General features: G+C 41.6%; 1 long non-coding RNA gene across 1 annotated transcript; it reads right to left on the bottom strand.

Annotated features, from left to right (window-relative positions):
- Window positions 1–345: 345 nt before the first annotated feature.
- LOC141574201 (uncharacterized) lies at window positions 346–7,457 on the bottom strand. Its single transcript, XR_012500966.1, has 2 exons — window positions 7,067–7,457; window positions 346–3,275 (listed from the first exon to the last, which is right to left on the bottom strand). It is a non-coding gene; the product is annotated as an uncharacterized LOC141574201 (long non-coding RNA).
- Window positions 7,458–12,665: the final 5,208 nt, after the last annotated feature.

The following is a 12,665-nucleotide window of genomic DNA, read 5'->3' as shown; positions in this document are numbered from 1 at the left end:
TACTTACAGTCCTCAATTTAAAACTGATTATCATCAATTATCAGTATTGCCCCTCTCTTATTTTATTTTCCCCTTTCATATCTTAAACCTCACAGTAATTTGCCTTTTGGGGGTGTTTCTGGGAGGACAGCAGAGGGAATCTGGGGAGTGGCAGGGAAAGCAGTGTCATGGGAGGAAGTTTTCCTCCCCACCGTCACCCTGAAGCAAAGTGAGAGGATCCCCAAGAGAATCTCTCACTGAGATTGTGTGTCCATAAGAAAGGGCATTAGAGACCATCTCATTCCTGGGTCCAACAACTGCTGGGTGAACAAACTCATTGATTAAAAAATAATTGGAATCTATAAGGACAGCAAAAAGGGTTTTTTATTATCAAACCTTTTAAGGCAGCAAAAGGATCCACTGAGAATAACTGGAACCACTCTATGGAGTGAGAACTACATTCAATTTACAATACCGTGAATTTAATCATTGTATACCACAATTACAAATAACAGAACACTGTCTGATCTTAACCGTTTAGCTATTGATGAAATGTGTAGATAGTCACTACTTCGCTCATCCTCACCTTTTTTTATTTTCACAGTGGCCCTTACACTGTCTCCAACAGAAAAGTCTCTTAGATCACAGCCCTTATTACAAGAGGCAGAAAATAATCAGACTCATGATAAAATTGCTGAAAATTCCCACAGGATTAAAAATCTTTTTTCCCTTACTTATAAAAGCAATATATATTGATTACAGAAAATTGGAGGAAAGGAAAAAAATGTATAATGTAGAATATTAAAGTCACCTATAATCCTGCCACCCAGACGAGCCCACAATTAACAAACACTGCCTTGTATTTCCTCTGGGATGTGTGTGTGTGTGTGTGTGTGTGTGTGTGTGTGTGTGTGTATGCATGCACACACACGTATTAAGTGAAATTGGGATTTACTGTAAACTGTTCACCATTTTTCCTATTACTGCCATATTGCAAATATTTTCCCAAGCAATTAACTCTTCCTTAAAAACATGACTTGTTAATGACTGTCAAGTATTTCACTGCAAAATTGAATCACATTCCATTTAACTTTTCCCCAATTATTAAGAGTTGAACCATTCCCAATGCTTGGGTATTTTAAGTAAAGCTCCAATTGAATATCCTTAAATTAAAACAGCTACAGTAATGACTAGCAGGAGAAGGCAAAGCAGAGAGAGAGCAACAGTGGGCCAGCCTGCCTTCCGCCGTCGGCACAGCGAGAACACAGGAGTGCCCTTCTCGGGAAGGAAGTCGGCCGTGAGCCATGTTCTTATTGCATCCACCAGGCAAAGGAACACAGGCGGCAAGAAGCCTGGGTTTGCAGGTGGAGGCAGGAGCTAAGAAGGGGTGCAGATGGTCAAAGGGGAGCCCACTCTCCCACAGCAGAGAATCATCCAGTGGAGAAGCCCGCCGCTCTCAAATACAAACCAATAAAACAAAACAAACAGAAAACATGCAAGCAGCCCAAGAAAGCCAGCATTTGGCTGCTGCCACTCAGCCGACCTCAAAGGCCAGTCCATGGGAGCCAGAAAAACAGAGACAACCAGCAAAGAGGGAACCGCCTCCACGGGTCAGTGAATAAGAGACGGTTGTCCCATTCCCTCTCTCTCCTTCCAATCCCTTGACTCCAAAACAAACAAACAAACAAACAAAAAAAACTAGGATCCAAGAGCAAGAGAGAGAGGTGTTCCAGAGAAAGACCATGCCCTTCAACAAGGTTAGAGGGGATAAGAGTAGAGCAGACCATGCCTGCCCTGCTCCTGCTTCAGGTCACCCGGCAGATCATAATGAAGTTCTCTACTGCTTACGCGAGTGTGAGTAGTCTGTTCATTGCATCCAGCAGCATTTAAGGTGTACAAGGAGGTGATTTAATACATATATATATTATGAAATGTTTATCACAATAAGGTTATTTAACACATCCTTCATCTTACATAACTGCCATTTTGCTGTTGTTACGGTGAGAACATTTAAGATCTACTCTCATAACAACTTCCAAGTATACAATAGCGTATTGTTAACCATAGTCTCTGTGCTGTACGTTAGGTCCCCAGAACATATTCATCTTATCACTGGGAGTTTGTACCGTTTGACCAACATCTCCACAGTTTCCCTACCCTGGTCCCAGTCCCTGGTAACCATCATTCTACTCTCCGAGTTTGACATTTTTTTATTCCATGTATGTGACATCTTTCTCTGTCTGACATTTCACTTCGCATAACGCCCTCAAAGTCCATCCATGTTGTTGCAAATGGCAGAATTTCCTTCTTTTTGTGGCTGAATAATTTTCCATTGTACACATACAGCACGTTTTCTTTATTCATCTGTTGACGGACACTTAGGTTGTCTCCACGACTCAGCTATTGTAAATAACACTGCAATGAACATGAGAGTGCAGATATCTCTTCAAGATAGTGATTTTATTTCCTTTGGATTTGTACCCAGAAGTGGGATTGCTGGATCAAATGGTAGTTTTATTTTTAATTTTTTGAGGAACTTCCTTAGTGGCTGTACTGTTTTACATTCCCACCAACACTGCACAAGCATTCCCTTTTCTCTGGGCCTTCAACACTTATCCTTTTGATAATAGCTTTCCTAATGGGTGGGAGGTGATATCTCATTATGGTTTTGATTTGCATTTTCCTGATGATTAGTGATGCTGAGCACCTTTTCATGTATCTCTTGGCCATCTGTATGTCTTCTTTGGAAAAATGGCTGTTCAGGTCCTTTGTCCATTCTTTGATTGAACTATTTGGGTTTTTGCTACTGAGTCGCATGAATTCCTTTATATATTTTGGTTCTCAACTCCTTGTGAGATAGATGTTTTGCAAATATTTTCTCCCATTTCATAGGTTGCTTTTTTTTTTCATTTTGTTGATAGTTTCTTTTAGTGTGCAGAAGCTTTTGAGTTTGACATAGTCCCATTTGTTTATGTTTGCTTTTGTTGCTTGTGCTTTGGGTGTCATATTCAAAAAATTATTGCCAAGTCTGATGTCAAGGAGCTTTTTCCTTATGCTATCTTTCAGGAGTTTTATGGTTTGGGGTCTTACATTTAAGCTCTTATATCATTTTTAGTTAATTTTTGTGAGTGGTGTAAAATAGGGGTCCAGTTTCATTCTTTTGCATGTGGACATCCAGTTTTACCACCATCATTTATTGAAGAGCCTATCCTTTCCCCATTGAGTGGTTTTGGCTCCCTTGTCAAGGATTCAGGAGGTACATTCCAGTAGAGGGAGACAGACAATAAAGAATAAACCTAAAAAAAAAAAGATAATTTCAGACAGTGATTAGTACTATAAAGACAGCAAAACAGGGGGAGATAATAGAAAGTGGGAGCCAGAAGAGGGGTTGCTTCTTTAGATACGATCATCATGGAAGGCTTCTCTGACCATAGCCATAGTACACTTTAGCTGACACTGAAAGAGGTGGAGGAAAAAGAGCATTTCAGGTTGGGGAAATAGCAAGTTCAAAGGTCCTGAGGCTGGCGCCTACTAATCATTAGTCCCCTTCATTCTTTCTCTCCTTTACTGAAGTGAACTCGATTTGCTACAAGTTTGGTCTCAAGATTCTCACTCTAGCCAATAGGCCCTTTATCTTCAGCTGTTTGCATTTTTTGACAGTAGTTCTCAGTCTTACCTGGACCTTATTCTCTGAAGATTCTAGTTCAGCATGAGGTGAGCCTAGACTTGTTCCTTTTTCATGAGCTCTCCATCTGATTCCGAAGTTTGAGAAGCACTGTGTTACAGATAGGACCGTGAGCCTCAATTTTTAAATGTCCTGTATGTCTTATAAAATGTCTTTCTTGGCATTTGAGGTTTGATTCTTTGTCTCCTCACAGCTTGACTGGCTGAATTCTGAGTTAGATGAGGACTCGCTCAATTATGAATTGAGTTAGCTTAGAGCTTCAAGCTGGGGCAAGAAATATGGCCGTGTTTTTGGCACCTTTTAATTAGGCAGAAATGTTAACATTTTGGAAAAAATCCAAAGAGCAATTAAGAAGAGAAAAAACTAGCAAAATTATAAAACTGGTACATAATGTTTCCAAGAGCTGAACGTCCTCTGTTCCGTAATGATAATAGGGAGAAAAATGAAATGTCCCAGAGAATGCTCCAGAGGAGAAAAATGTTTCATTTTCCAAGTATAAGCTTCTTGTTTTAAGCAGTTAAAATCTAAAGTTACAAGTGAGGGAAACATTTGTATCAGTCGTGAAAACATAATTTATCAAATAAAACCTAGCTTTCATGTTAAGGAGATGACTCGTACCTTACTTTGCGGAATCGATGTGTTTTTGAAAAGTTACAATTATATCAAACTCCAAAACAGAGAAGAGAATGGGAGTGAGCAGGTGGAGCATTTTCCTAAAGAGACCAAAATGAAGGAGAAGGAGAGGGGGATGAGGAGGACTAGCCGGCCCTAAGAGGGAAACGCAAGGCCACCTTTCTGTGGATCGGTAGGCAGGCAGCTGGGTTGGACTAGAAGAATTTTTACCAACAGCTCCCTGAAGAAACAAAGTCGATGACAGCAGTGAGAGTGGTTAAGTTAAAAGCAAGGGGCAGTGGGGCAGCAGCAGCACAGAGTTACATGGAGTTCACTGAAGGAGAAAGTCTCCAAAGCACGGTCACGTGGAGCAGCCACAGAGGGACAAGGAGACGGTCTCCATGGTGACCAGAATATCAGGGGCAGGTGGTACCAGGAAAAAGCAGCAGTCAGGACGCATCCCAAAGTCTCAGAGCATCCCCACCATGTACACACACGCACACACACACACACACACACACACACACCACATGCTCACACACATACACATACTGATACACACCCCCCATATGCAAGTACATCCCACATTCACACACACACCTTACATGCTCACACATACACACGTGCTTATACAAACACACACACACTCTCCCATACACACTTAGCCAGAAGGAGGAATTTCAAGAAGTTGCTAGCCAGAAGAGGTAGCTGCACTGCTCAGAGCATCAAAGTCATTGTTTGTCGCTGTTTTCTGTAACTATCATGAATATTCAAGTATTCATATTCAAGTGAGAAGTCAAGGAAAGGCTCATTATTGTATAAACTACACTCTGAGGGCAAAAAGTAGTGACTCAGCCAGAAATGCATCATCTCAATTTTCATTAATCTCCAACTAGCAAGGATCCTGAACGTTTGTCTTTAAAAATCTCTCCAACAACAAGCCAAACCACAGCAGCTCCTGAGCAGAGAATAATAAAATGGTATTGCTATTTGTGCCAGGGATCTTCTGGCTCTGAGTAAAGGAGCTGTGAAGCAGGACGGGAAGTGCACCGTGAATCAGACACAGCCTGCCCATTAGGGAGCTGATCCTGTAACAACTTTGGGTAATAGGAAGGTTTTAAAAAACGTATTTTTATGTTATCACTGTAAATCCCTCTGTGAAGTTAAGCTCCTTTTTATGATGCTAAAGACACACACTGTCACTCCCAGAAATATTTATTGAGAAACTCTATATACTATTGCCTGGGAGCGGGCAAGGAGAGGAGGAGGGAGACAAAAATCAAATGGATAAGAAAAATATACAATGTGTCAGAAGGCGAAAAATTCTATAATAAAAAGTAGGTCAGAAGATCTGGATGAGAACCCGGGCTCTTCCTTCTGAGGTGCTTTTCCATCTTCTTGAGCTGTAGCTTTTAGAAATTCCTTTTTTAGAATCTGTTGGTGACAAACTCTCAGTGCTTATTTATTAGAATTGTCTATATGTCAGTTTTCTTATTGAAGAACAGTTTCCCTGAGTGGACAGTTCTAGGTTGATAATTATCTTCCTTCAGCACTTTAAATCTATTGTTTCCATCTCCTCTGGCTTCTGTTTTGATCTTGGAACCTCCACTATGGGTCCAATTTGGTTAAATTTGTTGCATGATCAGTGTTTCCTCTCTAGCTACTTGAAGAATTTTGCTTTGTCTTTGATGTTTTGCAGGTTTATTACCGTATGTCTAATATCAGATTTTCTTTTAGTTATCACTCCCAGAAATTTGTCATTCAATGAACCAGCAGTTTCTTTATTTTCTGTTTTACATTTTTTTCTCCTGAATTTTTCCTTCCTGAGTTCTCAGCTTTTTTTCGTCCAAAATTTTCTCATGAAATACTTCTTTAGCTACATGCTTTAGGTTTTCATGTGTAATATTATCATTACATTTTCAACATTTAAAAATTTCCATTGTGCTTTCTAGCTTAATACATGAGGTATTTAGAAATGTGTTTTTTCGACTTCTAAATATTCAGAAGTTTTGTTCTTCTTGTTGATTTCCAACTTAATTTCACAGTGATCAGAAAATGTGCTCTTTGAAACTTGTCAAGATGGGCTTTATGGCCCATTCTTGATCAGTTTTCATATTTGTTCCATGTGTTTTTTAAATACATATATATATATTTAAATATATGTGTGTGTGTGTGTGTGTATATATATATATTCTCCAATTTTTGGATGCAAGAGTTCATACTATGTCATGTTATGATATTGTTAGTAGTTTTGAAATCTTCTATGTCCTTATTGATTTACTCTTTTGATCTTAAATAACTGAAGACAGTGTATTAAAATGTCTCATTGTGAGGTTGGATTTGTCTATTTCTCCTATTTTTTTTTTTCCTTTGTGTATTAAAGGCTCTGTTATCACAATAGTCCTTGTCCAACAGTGGTCCTTGAGCCAACTCTTTTGGAATCTCAGAATACAGGATTCTCAGCTCACTGAGACCAAGGGTGGGGCGGTTTCTTTTTCTCAGTAGTGGATAATGACTTTGGTTTGTGAAACTTCGCCCACTCTCCCTCTGGGCGCCCAGAAGAAGGACGGGAGAAAACTGAAAGCTAGTAATTAAGTTTCAGTTCTTTTAGGCAATTTCAGCCCAGTTGAGTAAAGCACAGTTCCATCCAGCCGTGAATGTGTCATTTGGGGTCTCCTTAGCTTCGGTCTCTGTCCAGGGGGCAGCCCCCCTCCCACCTGCGCGGGGCCAGGCCGCCCACGCTTTCCCTCGCCCCCTCCCCCGCCTCACCTGCGCCCCACCTGTGCTCACCTCGCCTGGCCCCAGGTCCTTCCCTGCGTGTCCCAGCCCCCACGTGGCGGGCGGCCGCTTCGGGCTTGGTGGGGGGAGTCGTGGGTGGGCTTCTCTCGCCCAGGTCTGCAGAGTTGGCGCCCGAGGCTCTGGCGCAGATCCTGGTCCAGGCGCCGCTCCTCCGCGACATCCAGTGGGCGAGCCATCCCTGCCCGGCCCCGCCCCCGGCGTGACTCAGCCTGTGGTCGAGGCCACCCGCCCACGAGATGGCTACCAAAGGAGGGCAGAGGGAAGGAATAGTTACCACCTCCTTAACTCTGTTCTCCAAAAGACGATCCACCTGCTCTCTCCTCCACCTTTATTTCTCTTTCTCTCAATCTCTCTCTTCCCTTTCATCTGTCTCTTTCTCTCTCTCTCTAACACACCACACACACACACATACAGAGACGAAAAGAAGACAAACCGGTTTTCTTGTCTCGCCAGGACAAAGTCACTGTGTGAGTCAGCTCTGGCTGCCGAAACAAAGAACCACAGACTGGTGGAATTAAACAACTGAAATTTATGCCCTCACAGCCTGGAGGCTGGAAGTCCCAGACCAACGTGTCAGCAAGGTTGGCTCAGAGGCCTCTTTCCCGGGCTTGCAGACGGCCGCCTTCTCCCTGTGTCCTCACCTGGTCTTAACTCTGTGCACAGGTGGCCCTTAGGTTTTTGGCACAGGAAACACATCCCATCCCTCAGTTTTCCATATTTAATCCCCCTCCTTCACAAATATCGCTGTGCAGATCCATCTTAACTACTTCAGATGGGTGCCACAGACTAGTTTCCAGGGGTTGAGCTCTGGTAAAACGAAATGTGGGGATGTGGGGAAAACAAACCATTCTCTTACAACAGAAATAACTCCCACTCATGCCAAGAGGGTGAGCCACAAGTATAGACACGGGGTTAAAAAGTCCCTGGGACCACCCTCAGAGGAAGCACAAAGCAAAAGAGGAAGCCAACGGTGCTGGAGCGGTATGAGCCCCAAGACCTCACCTGGGGTGACACCACCTGGTGGACACTTTTCTTTCACTACCTTAAGGCTCCCAGGTGAGCACTAATGAGAGTGAGAGGTGGGTTTGTTCCAAGAAGCATTTCACCAAAGTAAAAGTCAAAGCAGCTTTGACTGGTCCTACCCCTATTCCTCATGGGTATCTCTTCACTGCTTTTTACTCCTGGCTGAATTTCTGGAGCAAAACAGAAGTGTGCACTCCTGTTCATCCTCTCCCCTGCTACGGCACCATAACTGAGTAGGGTTTGTTTTCCCTCTGTCCTGACTGAGTCTATTAAAATACCATCAGTGACTGTGATGAGCCTGTTTTCTGTGATCCCAATTAACTTTTGGGTGGTGATGCATTTTCTAGCTCAATATATCTTGTGCTCTGTTTCTTTAACTGCTGCCAAGAGCTGCTGGCTGTCTTTACCCAGAAGGTCTCCCGGGCAACTGATCTCAAGTAATTGGAATCCTCACATCCTTGTACCAGTTAAAAGGGAAGGAATGCCTCACATTCATTAGGATGGCTGCTATCAAAAACACAGAAAACAACTGTTGGTGAGGATTTGGAGAGATTGGAACCCTTGCATATTGTTGGTGGGAATGTAAAATGCTGCGGCCACTATGGAAAACAGTAAGACAGTTCCTCAAAAAATTAAAACTAGAATTAGCGTATGATCCAGCAGTTCTGGGTATATATATTCAAAAGAGTTGAAAGCAAACTCTCAAGGAGATATGTGTACACTCGTGTTCATGGAAGCATTATTCACCACAGCCAAAAGGCGAAAGCAACCCGAGTGCCCCCAGAAACAGGTGTACTGATAAGCAAACTGTGATGCACACATATAATGGGATGTTACTCAGCAGTGAAATGGAGGGAGGTTCTGATATATGCTACTATGTGGAAGAACCTTAAGGACATTAAGCTGAATGAAGTAAGCCAGTCACAAAAGGACACATACTGCAGTTTCTCTTATACGAGACACCTGGAGTAGTCAAGTTCACGGAGACAAAGTAGAATTGTGGTTGCCAGGGACTGGGGGAGTGCGGAAGGGGAGCCAGTATTTAACGTGGACAAAGCTTCAGTTTTGCAAGACAGAAAAGAGTTCTGGAGATGGGTGATGGTGATGGTTGCACAACAATGTGAATGTACTTAACGCCACTAAATCACACATTTAAAAAATGGTGAAGATGGTGAATTTTATGTTATGTATGTTTTCATCAGAATTTTTAAAAATTAGAAAAACTTGATAAACGAAACTCTACCTTTAAAAATGAAGTATTTTTAAAAAGAGAAGGAATAAAGAATGAGAGTCACGGGTAGGAAGGGGGCCTGGAGAGGTGGAAGTATCTGTTAAGCAGGTGATTTGGTAATTTTAAAAAGTTGAAAGTCAAATGACTTTATTAAATGTAACAAATTATCACTCTCAAAATAGTTGTGTCAAAATATTGATCACCCTTTTCATGGCTATGTAGCAAAAATGACATGTCACCCAAATAGCCCTCTCCTGGTAGCTTTTTTTGTACAGATATTGGAATAAATATTACCTTAACCAAAATCCACTTTCATTTCAATTAATTTACATCCAACTAGGTGGGATGTGCTTACACTGCTGGTCAGAACAGGCTGTTTTAACATGGAGGGTGAGGGGAATGCGTTTTGAGCAATTGGTTGTCAATTGCATTAAAACATTGCGTCCAAATGAAGAAACACTGCTTTTATGGCTTAGTAATATTCCAAACAAACATCCCTGACACTTATCCCCCACCCTGAGCCCCACTCCATTTCTGCCTTACCCCCACATCAAAATAACTGCATCCAAATTGTAAAAACCGTTTCTTCCTCAATATCAGTTTTTGCCGCAGATGTACAGATACCCCTGATCTTTACCCCTGTGCCAGCCCCATCCCATTTCTCACACTCATTTTCCCAGCAATGATGGAAAAAGGCTTGAGGAAAATGTCTGTCCAGACATGGTGAGGCATTAGCCCATTTAACAGCAAAATGTAGAAACTTTTTTGGTGCCCTGTGTCCCACCTGCTTAACTCTACTCTGATTTTGGTCACACTTGCAGCGGGTGGTTCCTGCAGGTTTACAGTCACACTTACAGAGCCCATGACCATCTCCATGACCAGCCGCAAATCATTCTCTGAACCCTCAAGAGCCCACTTGGACCTCATGAAAACACAGCCTGGACACGGAGGGCAATTGCAATGAACACTTCTCAGGTGACCTTCCACCAATGGAGGACGACAGAGCTGGTGGTGGAGGGTGCCCCACCATCTCATCCTGCAGAGAGACAATTCTGGGGGGCTACCTGTACCCTTCTCGGATCCAGGTGGAATTGAACCCCCATCACCTGGATATCTCACCTATAAATCAGCTTTCCCTCTTTCCTGGTCTGTCTCCACACCTTCTTTTTGGTTTCCCAGAATCACCCCTCCTTCACGTCTTTGATTCAGGTTCAACTTTCAGAAGGACTCAAACTATGACGACAATTTTTTCCAAAACCTGTATGTTTCAGGTTAACTTTTTTTCCTTCTTCCTCTTAATGGTGTTAGCTTTGAAGGCTGTGTCAAAATGAATCTATATCAAAATGACCAGGCTGAATGGCTTGTCAAAATATTATGGACTCATATCAAAAAGTCTTATTTGTAGGAATTTGGGGTTGTTTGGTTGTGCCTGTATGTGTTGTAAGCCACACAACTCAGTTATTTTCTGCAATGTGGTATCACTGTGACCTGAAAAGGAGGCAAACAATTCCTGTTTTGCTCAATGGTTCTGCATCAGCCTAGGGGTGTGTAAAGTAAATCCCATATAAGATGTGTGTGAGCGTGTATGTAAATATTATTAGTGTAGGTTTAATTATAGGACAAGTTTTTTAAGGTAGCTGTAAGTTTCAGCAGAAGTCATAAAAAGAGGCAAATAATACCTGCATTGAGAGAGTACTTAGATATCATCTTATCCCATTTTATAAGTGAGGCGCTCAGGCCCAGAGATGATAAGGCTCATGCTCAAGGCATCTTATGAGGATAATGGAAAACTGGGATCAAAACCCATTGGTTCTGAATCCAAATCCAGGGATCCTTCATCTATGCCCCATAATAAAACATTTCAAATATAATAAAGGAGCCCAGTATTTAAATTACAATGATAATAATAATTGGATGCTTACTCTTTGCTCTAAATGCTTTGCCTACATAATTCATTTTATTTGCACAGCCTGGAGATAAATACTGTTAGTGTTCCCATTTTTGCAGACTGGGAGACTGAGGCACAGAGGGATAGTGTGAACTACCCAAAGTCAAGGGTAGGAAGTGATACAACCAGGCCTCAGGCTCATGGATTCTGGCTCCAGAACTTAAGAGTTTTAACCCTTATGCTCAAGTGAAAATTCATCACATAATTCCTCAGTTTTGTAAATGTGTATCTTTTCATATAATATCAAAGTCATTGTTTTGGGGAGAGCAGAAAGAAGTTGTAAAGTGTGGCTATCTTTTCTGGTTTCACAGGGAGCTATGGCACAGATGTGACTCTCTTGGGGAAAGGCCAGAGCTCAGTTGCCACCACAGATGGCGCCTTCTCTTCCCGCCAGCGCGGTGACTGCAGTTCTGGCCACAGTCAAACCTTCCATCTGGAGGGAGAGCTGGTGCCCTTTCTTCCTTCTTATTCTTCCCACAGACTCTAGGATTCCTGAAGTTCATTAGGAGAGATGCTTCATTTAATACAGACTTAACGTCAGATGCCTGCATTGGCTACTTCACAGAGGTCTTCTGTGCTGAGCAACTTACAAAAATGGCATTTTATTAAGACAAAGCATAGTCAAATTTGGAAAAAAGTGTGTTTTCCAAGATCACCAGTATCAAATAATTAGAGTTATGTGACTACTTTATGTCCATGTGGATTATATTCTCACAGCACAATAATTCAGATTCCATATAGTTCTTTCAATTATACATCTGAAATAGAAGACATAAATATCCCTTAGGTCTATTATAAATATCTGTTGATCAAGGAAAGAAAAGCACAAGCAAGTAGAATCTATTCTTTTTCTAACCATATTCCAATCCACTAAAAGAATGCACTTATGCTAGTGGTAAGAGAAATGGCAAAAATAATGATAAGAAAAACAAGTTCTGGATATATATAAAGGAGAATTTTATCTATATCCAAATGAATGACTATTTCCCAACTGAAGACAAAAAAAAAAAAAATTACAAATTAATCAAAGAAGACTCCTTAGTTTGAGAAGCACAGTACTGTCGCCGTTAGGGCACAGGATCACAAAGGAGGCTCACCAGACCTGAATAATAATAAAGCCTGCATTGTAGAACATAAGTCTGGTTTGAAACTCCGAAGCTAAAGATTGACTCTTGTTTGTCTTTGTATCACTACTGTAACAAGTCTTCCCTAAGGGACTGGACTTGGAATGCCCTATAGCCTGAGCTGGGTGAAGCAAGCATGATAGAAAAAGACACATAGCAGCAATATTCTTACGATGAGGATAATGATGGTAATTATCTCGTCATAAGCAGGGAGTAAGCAATCAGTAAATAGTGTTGATTAAGCAATTTTGTTGATTAATCAAG

The sequence above is a fragment of the Camelus bactrianus genome, chromosome 20, assembly GCF_048773025.1.
Source record: "Camelus bactrianus isolate YW-2024 breed Bactrian camel chromosome 20, ASM4877302v1, whole genome shotgun sequence".
In the NCBI taxonomy this organism is placed as follows: domain Eukaryota; kingdom Metazoa; phylum Chordata; class Mammalia; order Artiodactyla; family Camelidae; genus Camelus; species Camelus bactrianus.
This window is presented reverse-complemented; position numbering and strand designations above follow the sequence as displayed.